Here is an 11,644-nt window from a genome sequence, read left to right as displayed (position 1 = left end):
CCGTCCCTGGGTGGACTTGAACTACAAACTCTTCAGTTAATAGCCGAACGCGCTAACCAATTGCACCACAGACACTGACTGGCAGGTCCTTCTCTCGAATCACAAGTTTTCGGTTAAAAAAAAAAATCTCTTACCGTTTATTTTGTCAGCCGGTAATATTTCTTCTGCACTGATAACCAAGAATTGAATTTCATTTTTCGCAATCTGTGTGAATTTAATCAAAAACAAGTTTTCCAGAAAGGAAATGAACACATGCATTTAACGAAATCAAGCCCTTTGTGATTGCCCGAAATACGTTCTATACTACAAGATAGGAAGAAAGACACGGCTGGGATTTGAATCTCCGTTCTTTTGTTTGATAGAGAAGCGTTTTAACCAACTAAGCTACGGTGACAGGACAACCATCACCTTTTACAGCTGCTTGGACACACCGCTCTGAGACATCTGCGTTCAGTAACCGCTGAACCTGCGCTCAGAGCAAATTGCCTCTTTTACATAGCAGCCCCGACACTGAGAAACGAAGAGAACTGGCTTTTATCTGGCATTTTCATGTCCAATGCGTTTGACATCTCCCAAGGGCGACAGAGTTCTTTTGCGACACTATTTCTTCTTCTTTTTTATTTCTGTACGCTTTGATAAAAAACGAGAAATCGTGCAAGGGAAAAATGTCTTTTTTTTCATAGAGAAAACGTGCACCAGGAAATGTTCTGTTGAGAAGAAATGATTTAACATGATACGTGACCTAATTTATCGGAGCAATTGCTCAACCAGCAAGGTCTGGAGAGGTTGGAGAGTCTGGTGGATGTGATAATTATACGGTGTTGTGGAAGAAAACAGTCTTTCTTTGAATTCTCAGTCAATTGGAATTTCAATGCGAAACATAAACCCCTTGTCTGATTTAAAGATATTATATTTTAAAACTCATAAAAAATCAGAAAACACACGTTTCTCAATTTTACACGGAGCGGTGCATTACTAGTAGCGGCGCTGAGCACACTATGGGGGAATTCAGGTCATGTGAAATGCCAGCGGTTTAATCAACAACGCGTCTGATTTCGGAGCATAAGATTGTAGGTTCGACTTCTACCTGGCTCGTGTAAATTGTATTCAAGCTCCTCAGTAATAGACGTATATTATGTAATGAACCGCACCTGAAAGCAAACGTTGGGTCTGTTTCCTTTGTTTTCCAGCATGAAATAGCAAATCGTTACAAAAAGCACCTGCTAATGTTTTTTTTTTCAAATTACATTTTCAGGCTTCAGACACTTTTTAATAAAACAAAAGTGTCCGGAAACTCATTAACTTTCAGGTTTGCTTGAACCTGTATTAAAAAAAGTTATCTGAAACTTCAGGAATTCCATTATCTGATGTAGCTGTCTCTAAAGTTGGACGTGATGTTAAGCAGATGTGAACTGTGCCTTTTCTCTTAAAAAAAAAAACAAAGTTCTTTTTTTCCCCTTCACTCCAATGCTGGAGACTGTAAGCCTGTGTGAGCTCCACACTGCGTGTCCTGTACTGCTCTATTTTGTTTCGATTATCTATGTGGTGTACAGATAGAACTCAACTGCATGGTGTGAATTCTGTGTTCAGGACCAGCAGAACCTGAAAAAGTAACAGCTGACCTCAACATGATTTGAACACGCAGCCTCCTGATCTGGCGTCAGACACGCTACCATTGGGCCATGAAGTCACAGCTGTCTGTGCCTTTGAATTCCCCAAAGGAGACAAATGAGCTTCACAAAGAAAAATCTGTGAAGAGCGCAGCTCTTCCGAAGAGAGTCTTTTCTTCCCAGACCACATTTTATTCTTCCTGCGCAGCTCTTGTGTAGGTGTTGTTCTCAATTACAGCTCCAGGAACACTGATTGTTTTTTCTATTTTTTTAAATTAAGTACCCCATGGTGCAACGGTAGCACGTCTGACTCTAAATCCCCAAGTTCAATTTCAAAGTATATCGGAGTCAACTGATACTGATCAGGTTCTGCTGCTACTGAACCCGCAGTCTTCACCTTAAAGTTCAATTCCCCAAGCCTTTTGACCTTATATGTCCATCCCTTCTCGTCAAAACTCGTATTTTCACAGGATACCCTTCAGAAATCGCAGTATAGAATGAAAAAACTCCAGTAGATCTCGGCCGCTGTTGGTGATTTTCCTTTTAAAATAAATGAATCTCTGGAAATTTTACGGAGTGTATCACTTTCACTGAGACCGAGAAGTGTTAAGCTGTACATGCGTCTTTGTGGCTCAGTTGTTAACCAAAAGGGTGGTGGTTTGAGCCCTTCCAGGGACGCTATGAGCCTTTTAATGTACACACCCTCCTCACTTCATGTCTCCACAGCGGGTCTTGTATCGCTAACAAATACAGAGCCCGTAGGAGGCAGTAAGCTTGCATATTTTTTTTCTTATAAAATATACTTTATTCCGAAAAAAACACATGTTGTGCCGGATGAGATTGTTCCTCACGTCCCACAGGCCTTTTTTTGTGAGGGACAGCAGCAGCCATATCAGGAACTGCGTCCCTCTGTCCAGTCCGGTAGGTGCCAGCCCCAGCAGAATGTACTGGTAACTGAGCACCGCACCCGTCCCCAGGAGTTGCATGGTGTTGTCCATTCTGCCCCACACCGCCTTGGCGAAGGGGCAGCTCCAGAACACGTGCTCCTGAGTCTCCTCGACGAAACACGTGTCCCGGGGGCAATGCGGGTTCCTGGTAAGCGAGTGTCTGTAGAGGACCTCTCTGGTAGCCAGTCTCTTGTGTACGGCCATCCAGTTGAGGTCCTTCAGTTCGTTGTCCAGTTCTTTAGGCTGCGTCCTTTCCCAGACTTGTCTGGGAACTTGCAGCCTTTCGTCGGCGACCAGATGCCCCCTCACCTCTTTGTACAGAGGTCTGTGGTTGGTGCAGAGCTCTGGCTGTCTCGTGGCCTCATACCTCCTGCTCCACTTGACAGCGTGGGTGTAGCACTTTGGTTGCCTCTCTGCCTTGGGCCCAGTGTTTGACCACTGGACCAAGTGCCTCATCGGGATGGAGAGCCACAGCCTGACAAAGTACTGGTACTTGTGGCCGATAGGCTCCCGCAGCGCCCGACAGAGGTTGCAGTAAAAGATGCAGTCGAGTTTCAGGGGGAAATGGGGGACATCTCGACCCCCTTCCTCGACCGGCTGACACATCCGGTTTCTCGTGATGTACTCGTACCTGCCGCCCCAGACGAAGCCGAAGATCATCCCTTGCAGCGCTCGTCTGAGTCTGGCCGGCAGCGAGTACACCACCGCCAGGTAAACAAAAGCCGGCAGGACGTCTGCTTTCAACACCATCACTTTCCCTGTGTAGGACAGCGACCGCGTTTTTCACAGACCCAGCTTGGCGTTCACCCTGGCGATCCTCTCGGTCCAGTTGTTGGTCTCGTTGTCCCGGCTCTGGAAGGAATCCCCCAGTATTCTGAGGGGCTCCGTGCAGAGCTCTTCAGGGTTTCCCCCGCGCCTCCCGGTATCTCCAGGCCGTCGATGACGGGGTCCCGTCTCACCGCCTCTGCTAAGGGCTCTGTGAAGAGAACATAGAGAATGGGTGAAAGGGGGCAGCCCTGTCGTACTCCGGATTCCTGGGGAATGAAATCCCCCAGGTTTCCGTTCACGTTCACTCTGCTGCCCACGTCAGAGTACAGAATCTGAATCCAGCGGCTGAAACTCTCTCCGAAACCGAAGCGTTCCAGCACCCTGAACAGATAGCTGTGGTTCACTCTGTCGAAGGCTTTCTCCTGGTCCAGGCTGACCACCATCATGGGCACGTTCCGGTCCTCGGCCCAGGCGATGGCGTTTCTGGTCAGCTGGAGGTTCCAGCTGACGGATCGCCCCTCCACCCCACACGTCTGGTCGCTGTGGATGATGTGGGGGAGGGCGGTTCTCAGTCTGCCGGTCAGGAGCTTGGACAGGATCTTTACGTCCACGCAGAGCATCGTGATCGGCCTCCAGTTTTGAGGTCGGCGGCGTCTCCTCCCTTGAAGAGCAGGGAGATGACGCCCTCCCTCATGGTGTCTCCGAGTTTCCCCCGGCGGAAGATCTCCTGCGCCACTTCCACCAGATCTGACGCCAGGGTGTCCCAGAAGCAGGTGTAGAAATCCTTGGGGAGTCCGTCCGGCCCCGGCACCTTGCCATTCTCCATGGACAAGAACGCCGCCTTCAGCTCCTCGGCCGTTATCGGACCCTCCAAGTTCTCCCTCACCTCCTCCGGTACTCGTGCCTTCAGCCCCTCCAGAAAAGCATCGCCTGCCTCCACCTCCGTCTGCTTTTCTGAAAAGAGCTCCGTGTAGAAAGCGGTGGCCGCTTCTACTTTGTCGCTCTCGTCCAGCACTTCCTCTCCATCTCCCCGTCTCAGGCTGTGGATCACCCTCTTTTTCTGGGCTCCCCGGACCTGGTTGAAGAAATAGGAGGAACAGGTTTCATTATTTTCATAATGCTCCCTTTGTGCCTTGACCAGGAAAGCTTTGGCTTTCTCAGTGTGCAGTTTGCGGAGCCTCTCCTTCAGGTCCCGTGCCCGGGCTGAATTGAAGGCTCCTCCCCCGTTAGCCGAGCTGTACTCCTCCTCGAGTTGCCTCTGGAGACGTGCAGCTTCCTTCCTCTCCCTGGCCGCCTTCCGTCTGCAGTACGTCTGCGCCAGTGTTCGGGTCCTGTCCTTCACCGACTCCCACCATTCCACCACGGAGCTGAAGCCGTCTCTCAGATCAACCCAGCTCGCGTAGTCTTTCCGGAACAGTGCCCTGAAGTCGTCTTCCTCCAGTATCTCCCAGTTCAGCTTCCAGTACCCACGACCGAATGCCGGCAGGCTGGGGTTAGCCACCACCGTCAAGCGACCGTGGTCGGAATACCACGCCGGGGACACCGTCGCCGACTCCAGGGAGCAGGTCGTGTGCAGGAAGATGTAGTCCAGGCGGCTGCACAGTCCCCGGGAGTTTTTCCAGGTCGTTCCGGCGTCGTTAGGGCGGCACCGTCTGAAGCCGTCTACCAGGGAGAACTGCTTGAGTAGCAACTCCAGCTCTGCCGAGCTAGCGTCGCTCCCCTTCTCCCGGTCGACGTTGAAGTCCCCGCCGAGCACCATCTGTCTGTTGGTGGTGCAGCAGCAGACCAGGTCAGCAAACACTTCCTTCCGGATAGAGGGTTCCGTCAGAGCATAGACGTTAATCGCTCTCAACTTCTGCCCCCTAAAGTCAATGTCTGCGACCAGGATCCGGCCCTGCACCACCGAGAAGGAGGAAACCAGCGTCATCTCTGGGTTTCCGAGGAGGATTCCCACTCCGGAAGAGTGGACCCCTCCTACGCTCCAGCATGATTCTCCCTTCGTCCATTCCCTGGTGAATGTCAGCTTGTCGCTTTCATCCTTCAGGTGGACCTCCTGTAAGAAACAAACTGAGAAAGACTTTGAGGCCAGATCATGAAAGACTCCCCGTCTTTTCACGGTACTCCACGGTTACATACCTCCCTAGGTACGCTGTTACCCGTTCCGCTGGTACGTAGGGATTGTATGTGCAAACCGTGATGGTCCTCTGATTCGTCTTCCTCATCGGCTCCGGCCTGTAATCAGAGAAACCAGGGTGCTTACCTTTCTCCCTGATCAGTCTCGTTGCCTTTTCGTACGATGCGTCCGTAGCCATGTAGGCCTCCATGTATCTCTCTGCCTTGTTGTCCTGGAGGCAGTAGAGATCTCCGGCCACCAACTGCAAGATCCCTCGCAGGAAGGTCATAAAGAAGGCCTTTGCAGTCGGCATCGGCTCCGTCTTCTTTGTCCAGTGGAACCGGATCAATGTCCTCTTGTCTGCCATCTCTGAGGGAGAAAAAAAAAAAAAGGAGGGAAAGAGAGAGAGCAAAGGGAGCAGCGAGGGAGCCCTGGCCTTTGTCCTTGTGGGCAAAGCCCAGCTAGGTGCAGGCGCAGGAGGAGAGAGAGAGAGGAGAGCGGAAAGTGCTTCCGGGTCTCAAGGAAGAAAGCAAGCACCGCGGGCAGGCCACATGTACCTGCTCCCAGCCAAGAGGCCAAGGAGGCAGAGAGAGAGAGAGCGAGAGAGAGAGGGAGCGGATAGCGCTTCCGAGTCTCAAGGTGGAAAGCAAGCACCGCGAGCAGGCCACGTGTACCTGCTCCCAGCCAAGAGGCCAAGGAGGCAGAGAGAGAGAGAGCGAGAGAGAGAGGGAGCGGATAGCGCTTCCGAGTCTCAAGGTGGAAAGGAAGCACCGCGGGCAGGCCACGTGTACCTGCTCCCAGCCAAGAGGCCAAGGAGGCAGAGAGAGAGAGAGCGAGAGAGAGAGGGAGCGGATAGCACTTCCGAGTCTCAAGGAAAAAAGCAAGCACCGCGGGCAGGCCACCTGTACCTGCTCCCAGCCAAGAGGCCAAGGAGGCAGAGAGAGAGAGAGCGAGAGAGAGAGGGAGCGGATAGCGCTTCCGAGTCTCAAGGTGGAAAGCAAGCACCGCAAGCAGGCCACGTGTACCTACTCCCAGCCAAGAGGCCAAGGAGGCAGAGAGAGAGGGAGAGAGAGAGAGCGAGAGAGAGAGGGAGCGGATAGCGCTTCCGAGTCTCGAGGAAGAAAGCAAGCACCGCGGGCAGGCCACGTGTACCCACTTCCAGCCAAGAGGCCAAGGAGGCAGAGCAAGAGAAAGGGGGAGGGGAGAGGAGAGGAGAGAGCAGAGAGAGAGAACGTTACTGCCGGATCCCACCCAGCTCAGCTGCTGCTTGGCCTTAACCCCCTAGGCTCAACCTAGAGCGATACCAGCTCAAGCACTCTTCAGAATCTTCGATCGCCTTCTAGACCTTTGGAAAGACAAGAACTGCGGGCATGCCACTTGAAGTTGATCTTAGCCAAAAGGCCGAGAAGGCATAGGTTTCTTTACGGCATTCCTGAACTCTTTGCACTAATGAGCCCGGGCCTTTTTCCCGTCTCGCCGCTACGCATATGGGTCTTTTTCCGCTCTCCTACTCCCCATGGCTAGTCCCTTTGGATGTCCGTGACAGGTGCCCCTTTGGAATAGTTTTCAGAAAATGTGAGAAAAGGAAAGTTATGTACAGTAAGCTCTCACACACAGCTCTCAAACACAGCATTAGAGATTGGAATCTGATTGTAAAAAAAAACTGCCCGTCTCCCCGGCATTTAACGTTGCTGTTGTTTTTATTTTACATATTGTTAGCATTTTAATGAATTGTTAAAAGATTTATACACAAATCGCTAAATACAAAACGTAAAAAACCCAACTGTATGCAATTGACCATTCATATTCCTGAATTTTAAATCCCTGTGTTTATCTGTGTCCAAGTGACTGGTGCAGCTATTTTGAAAGCATACCTCAAGGAGGACTTTACACGCAGTCTGGGGTATTTAGCTTGTACTGTGTGCCCTGTTTGCCTTTGTAAGCATTTGTTTAAAAAATAAGTTCACAATACGATAAAAACAGAGAAAGCACAAACTTAATAATATAACGATTCAAAATCAAAACCAAATCATATGAAGAAAAATCATATGACCAAATCATAAAGAAAAAGAGTCAATTTCCGCCTGCACTGATATCCCTTCAAATGTTTTAGAAGAACTCTTGACGTTAATAGAGTAGAAGCCTGCATTTCTTCTACTAAACGAGACTATGGGGAGTGAGTATTTTGATGTCGAACTGGGATTTAAATAAAGAGGAACACTACACTACATTGGGCTACGCGTGTGACAAAACGTTTATTTTAGACCTCTCGATAGCTCAGTTGCTAGCTCTTAAAACTGTAGAAAAAACAGCGAGTATGTCTTATGTCCCTGGTCTGAATCCAGTTTGAAGGATGGTGTTTTCTTGTTCCTTAATCAAAAAGTGAAAATTGCGAATTTGTCTTTCACTTTGACGTTCACCCGAAAGCTCAGTATACAAAGAAGTAGAGGCTCCTGTTCTGAATAATTCCGCTCTGAGACACCTGCGTTAAGTTAGCGCTGAGTCGGCTGGCTGAGCATGTTGCCTCCTTTACATTCAATAGGAGCCCCGACACTAAGAGAAACGTACAGAAATGGGTTTTATCGGGAACTTTTCATGTCCAATGCACTTGACATCTCCCACGGGCGACAAAGTTCATTTAGGACACCTTTCTTTCTTTCTTCTTTCAGCAGGAGTATAATAATGGCAACAACATGTTTGGAGTTCGGCATTTCATTTAGTCTGCGGAAACATCGTATCGGAATGAACTACCTGAGATAAAAGAGTAATTGCGGCTTCAGATTGTTTTTACAGAGCATTGCGTTGTTCTGTTCATGCTGACTACACGCTTTAGATATGTCATTTACTGCAAGCGTTGCTTTTCCAGGTTTTTCTGAAATTCCTCGCATTTGAGCCAGCACTAAAATATTTCATTCCCGTCGCTGAATACATCGTGGAAACGGTATTTGCAACGGAATGCTGTCACACATGAAACCTTTTTGTTTGTTCTGAAGTTTGAAAATGAAAATAAAACGGGGGTCACCTCATAGGCTTGAAAGAAGTCCAAGCAGCATAAAAACCCGTGAATTCTCACAAATTGCATTGTGCTGCACCTTTCTTCTGCTGCTGTTATAAATCAGCCTTAAACATTTGAATGCATACCTTACTGCTGCTAATCACATTCACATGTTTATGAAGCTTTTTTCTGTCCGTTATGTTTTTGCTAAGCAGTTTCTCCGTTTTCCTCGTACTGTGATTGTCAGCGAGCACAACAAGACTGAAACAGTGTAAAAGCAGGCAAAAAAGACAGGGTAAAACGCCTGACTGTCGGGAGTGGGATTTGAACCCCTGCCTCTATTTGGAGAGTGAAACACAAAGCTTAAAAGACACGAAGCTGTGAATTTGCTGTTTTAAACCGCTCGACTATCCTGAAAAAATGTGTGCTGATTGCACCAGTCGCATCCAATTTTCTGTAACTTTAGGATGATTGATACGACTGGACAAACACAATTTGTGGCATTTAGCATGACATGGAAAACGTTACCAGAGCATTCGGGTCCGGACTACCAGACTCAGAAACAGTTTTTACCCCCGCACTATCAAACTATTAAACTCCCAGCCTCTCTCACTCTCTCCTCACCTCTCACCTATGATCTGAACCTCACGGTGCCTTCTTTCTTACCAAAAACCCAAACACACATTGAAAATCTACCTCTACCATACATGTCAAAAGCTCACTCCCCATCATTTCTATCCCTTTATTTCATTCTTTTGATGCATGTTTTTGCACATAACCTGTTACCTTTTTGTTGTTTTGCACGCTGCCTGTTGTTTTTTGCACATCGGCTGTTGTCTCTGTCTTTCTTTTGTTATACAATTGTATTGTTGTTGTGTTTTCTTCTTTGTACTACTTATGTCCGAGAGCTTGCTAAATAGCATTTCGTTATACCATATACCTGTGTATGAGTATAATGACAATAAACTTGAACTTGAACTTGAAACTTGAACTTGAACTTGACATAGTCTTGCAGGCAGTATATTATTTTATCGTTTACTCGTTTAAAAAAACACGGTCTTCTCGTTTCTAAGTCAGATTTTTAGTGCTTTCGAACGTTCCTTCCAACCTGGACTGACAGCTCACCCGATCTGTTTGTGATCAGACCATGGAGTCGGGGGCTGTACAAAGCGCACGTTCCTTCCCAATGCTGAGGCGATCATTCAGAAGTTGGGTGTGAAGAGAAACAAGCTTTGTCGACTAAAAAACAAGGCAGGATATGCAAGAATACTAATCACTGGCGACAGTTATGTTCTCTTACTATTGAGATCCCTACATTGTGAGTTTTTTTAAGACTTTGAAACTAAAGGAAAGCGGTGACAAATGAAACAGGAACGGGTGGGGTTTGAACCCACGCTCTTCGGTTTACGAGACCGACGCCTTACCACTTGGCCACCGTGCCTACTTGTAAGCATGGGAATAAGGTTGTTCAAATTATTTTTTTCTGAATCTGGTTTACATCGCCAAATGTAAACCGGAGGCAGCAACAACAATAAAAGGGATACTTGTCCTTAAACTCGGACGTGATGTTCTGCAGACATGTGCACAATGTCCTGTTTTCTTGCAGTGTAGACATTTTGCTGTTCACGCTCCGCATTCATCTGCTTTGTGCGTTGTTAGTCCGCACCTGTAACATGTAATGTCAGCCGTCCCCTGTTCTTCTATTTCTCTAGCATGACTGTGTCCTGCTGCTCGGCTTTTGATTGTAAATTTTGAGCGAGCGCCCCGTTCAGTGTCACTTTGTCACTGTGGTCAGAAAGCATTCTTGATTCTGCTTGAGCTGCTTCATGAATTCTAGCGACTGTAAGAGCTCTTTCTAGTGTCAGCCCTTCCTCCTGCAGCAATTTATAGTCTCTTATGTGCACATTTTTCCACAAGTTGATCTCTTAACATGTCAGTTTCCAATACTCCAAAGTCACAAGATTTAGCCAGTTCTCTTAGTGCAGTCACAAAAGCATCAACAGATTCGTCCTGAGACTAAGTTCTCTGCCTAAATTTATGCCGTTCTAAAACCACTTTTCTCCGCGGTGTAAAGGAAGCGTCTAAGAAAGCTACAGTCTTTTTCTCCAGGGAGGTTGGCAAAAATCCGCTGCACGGGAGCCCCGATACAGTGCAGTAATGTAGCACGTCTCACAGCATCCTGAGCTTCTGTAGATCCACTGGCTATTTAAAAAAAATCTGTACGACTCCATCCATATCTTGTATTCCGTATACAAATCCGGAGCTCCGAGGTTCAGTGGAAGCGGTGGAAAAAGCTGGGCATAAGCAAAGCTTCTCGGCGCGGCTGCCATATCTTCCATGGCGCTAGCTAAACGAAAAGTCCTAAAATTCAAAAGTTCGTTTCTACCAGCAAGAGAACTAAAATTTGCAGTGTTCTGCCCGCTTTGAGTCCGTCAAGCACTCATCTCTCGTTGCAATAAATGTTTTGTATCTTAATAAAAATACGTTTTTATATTATTTTAACTATTTTGTTAACTACACAGATCATGCCCTTACACCATATATTCCCGCCTTCTACTCTCTCGTTCTGTTGTCTCGCGATGTCTACTCACTATACTACATTTAGCATGACTTCTTGTTGCAGTTGAGCTCAAAACTGGAGATGATCTCCATATTCTACCGCTGTAACAAGTCCGAAACATAGGACACAGTACACACTTTTTAAGTGAAGTCAGGTTGTTAAAAAATTAAACCAGCGACCTGTCACAGAAACGTACCCCAGTCTCCCGCGCAACAAGCGGGGGTACTCAGCACTATACTAACGAGGAGCGCTTGTCTGCAGCTGAGCGTCAGCTCTGTTTACTGTCAGCAGTCATTGCCTCATTTCCAAAGACTTTTTCACCTGCTCTCAGCTTTTCAAGACAGTCATAAACGCTCAAGAAGTAATTCATGTCAGTTGGAAGTCTGTTTCTGTTGTCTCAGCTCTTGATAAAGAAAAGCCGTGCGTGGGAGACTCCCTCTCTGAAGAAGTTTGCTGTCACCCTGCGAGGGAGAAGAGCCATCAATCACCGAGGCAACCACTGAGACAGTTAACATTAAACACGTGAAATGCGAGATGTTGTGATTTTTTTCCCGCTTAAGGCTTTTATCGTTTCTACTCTAACGAGAAAGACCTCTTTATTAGAAGTGAGATTTTAACAAACGTCTCCAGGGTTAACTGCGACCTGAACGC

At 47.7% G+C, this 11,644-nt stretch overlaps 1 non-coding gene across 1 annotated transcript; it reads right to left on the bottom strand.

The window, feature by feature from the left end:
• Positions 1 to 9,802: 9,802 nt before the first annotated feature.
• Positions 9,803 to 9,874, bottom strand: trnat-cgu (transfer RNA threonine (anticodon CGU)). Its single transcript has one exon. It is a non-coding gene; the product is annotated as a tRNA-Thr (tRNA).
• Positions 9,875 to 11,644: the final 1,770 nt, after the last annotated feature.

The sequence above is a fragment of the Lepisosteus platostomus genome, chromosome 5 (assembly GCF_059453375.1).
Source record: "Lepisosteus platostomus isolate fLepPlt1 chromosome 5, fLepPlt1.hap1, whole genome shotgun sequence".
Classification (NCBI taxonomy): Eukaryota; Metazoa; Chordata; class Actinopteri; order Semionotiformes; family Lepisosteidae; genus Lepisosteus; species Lepisosteus platostomus.
Note: the sequence above shows the minus strand (reverse complement) of the source record. Positions and strands in the feature narration are given on the sequence as shown.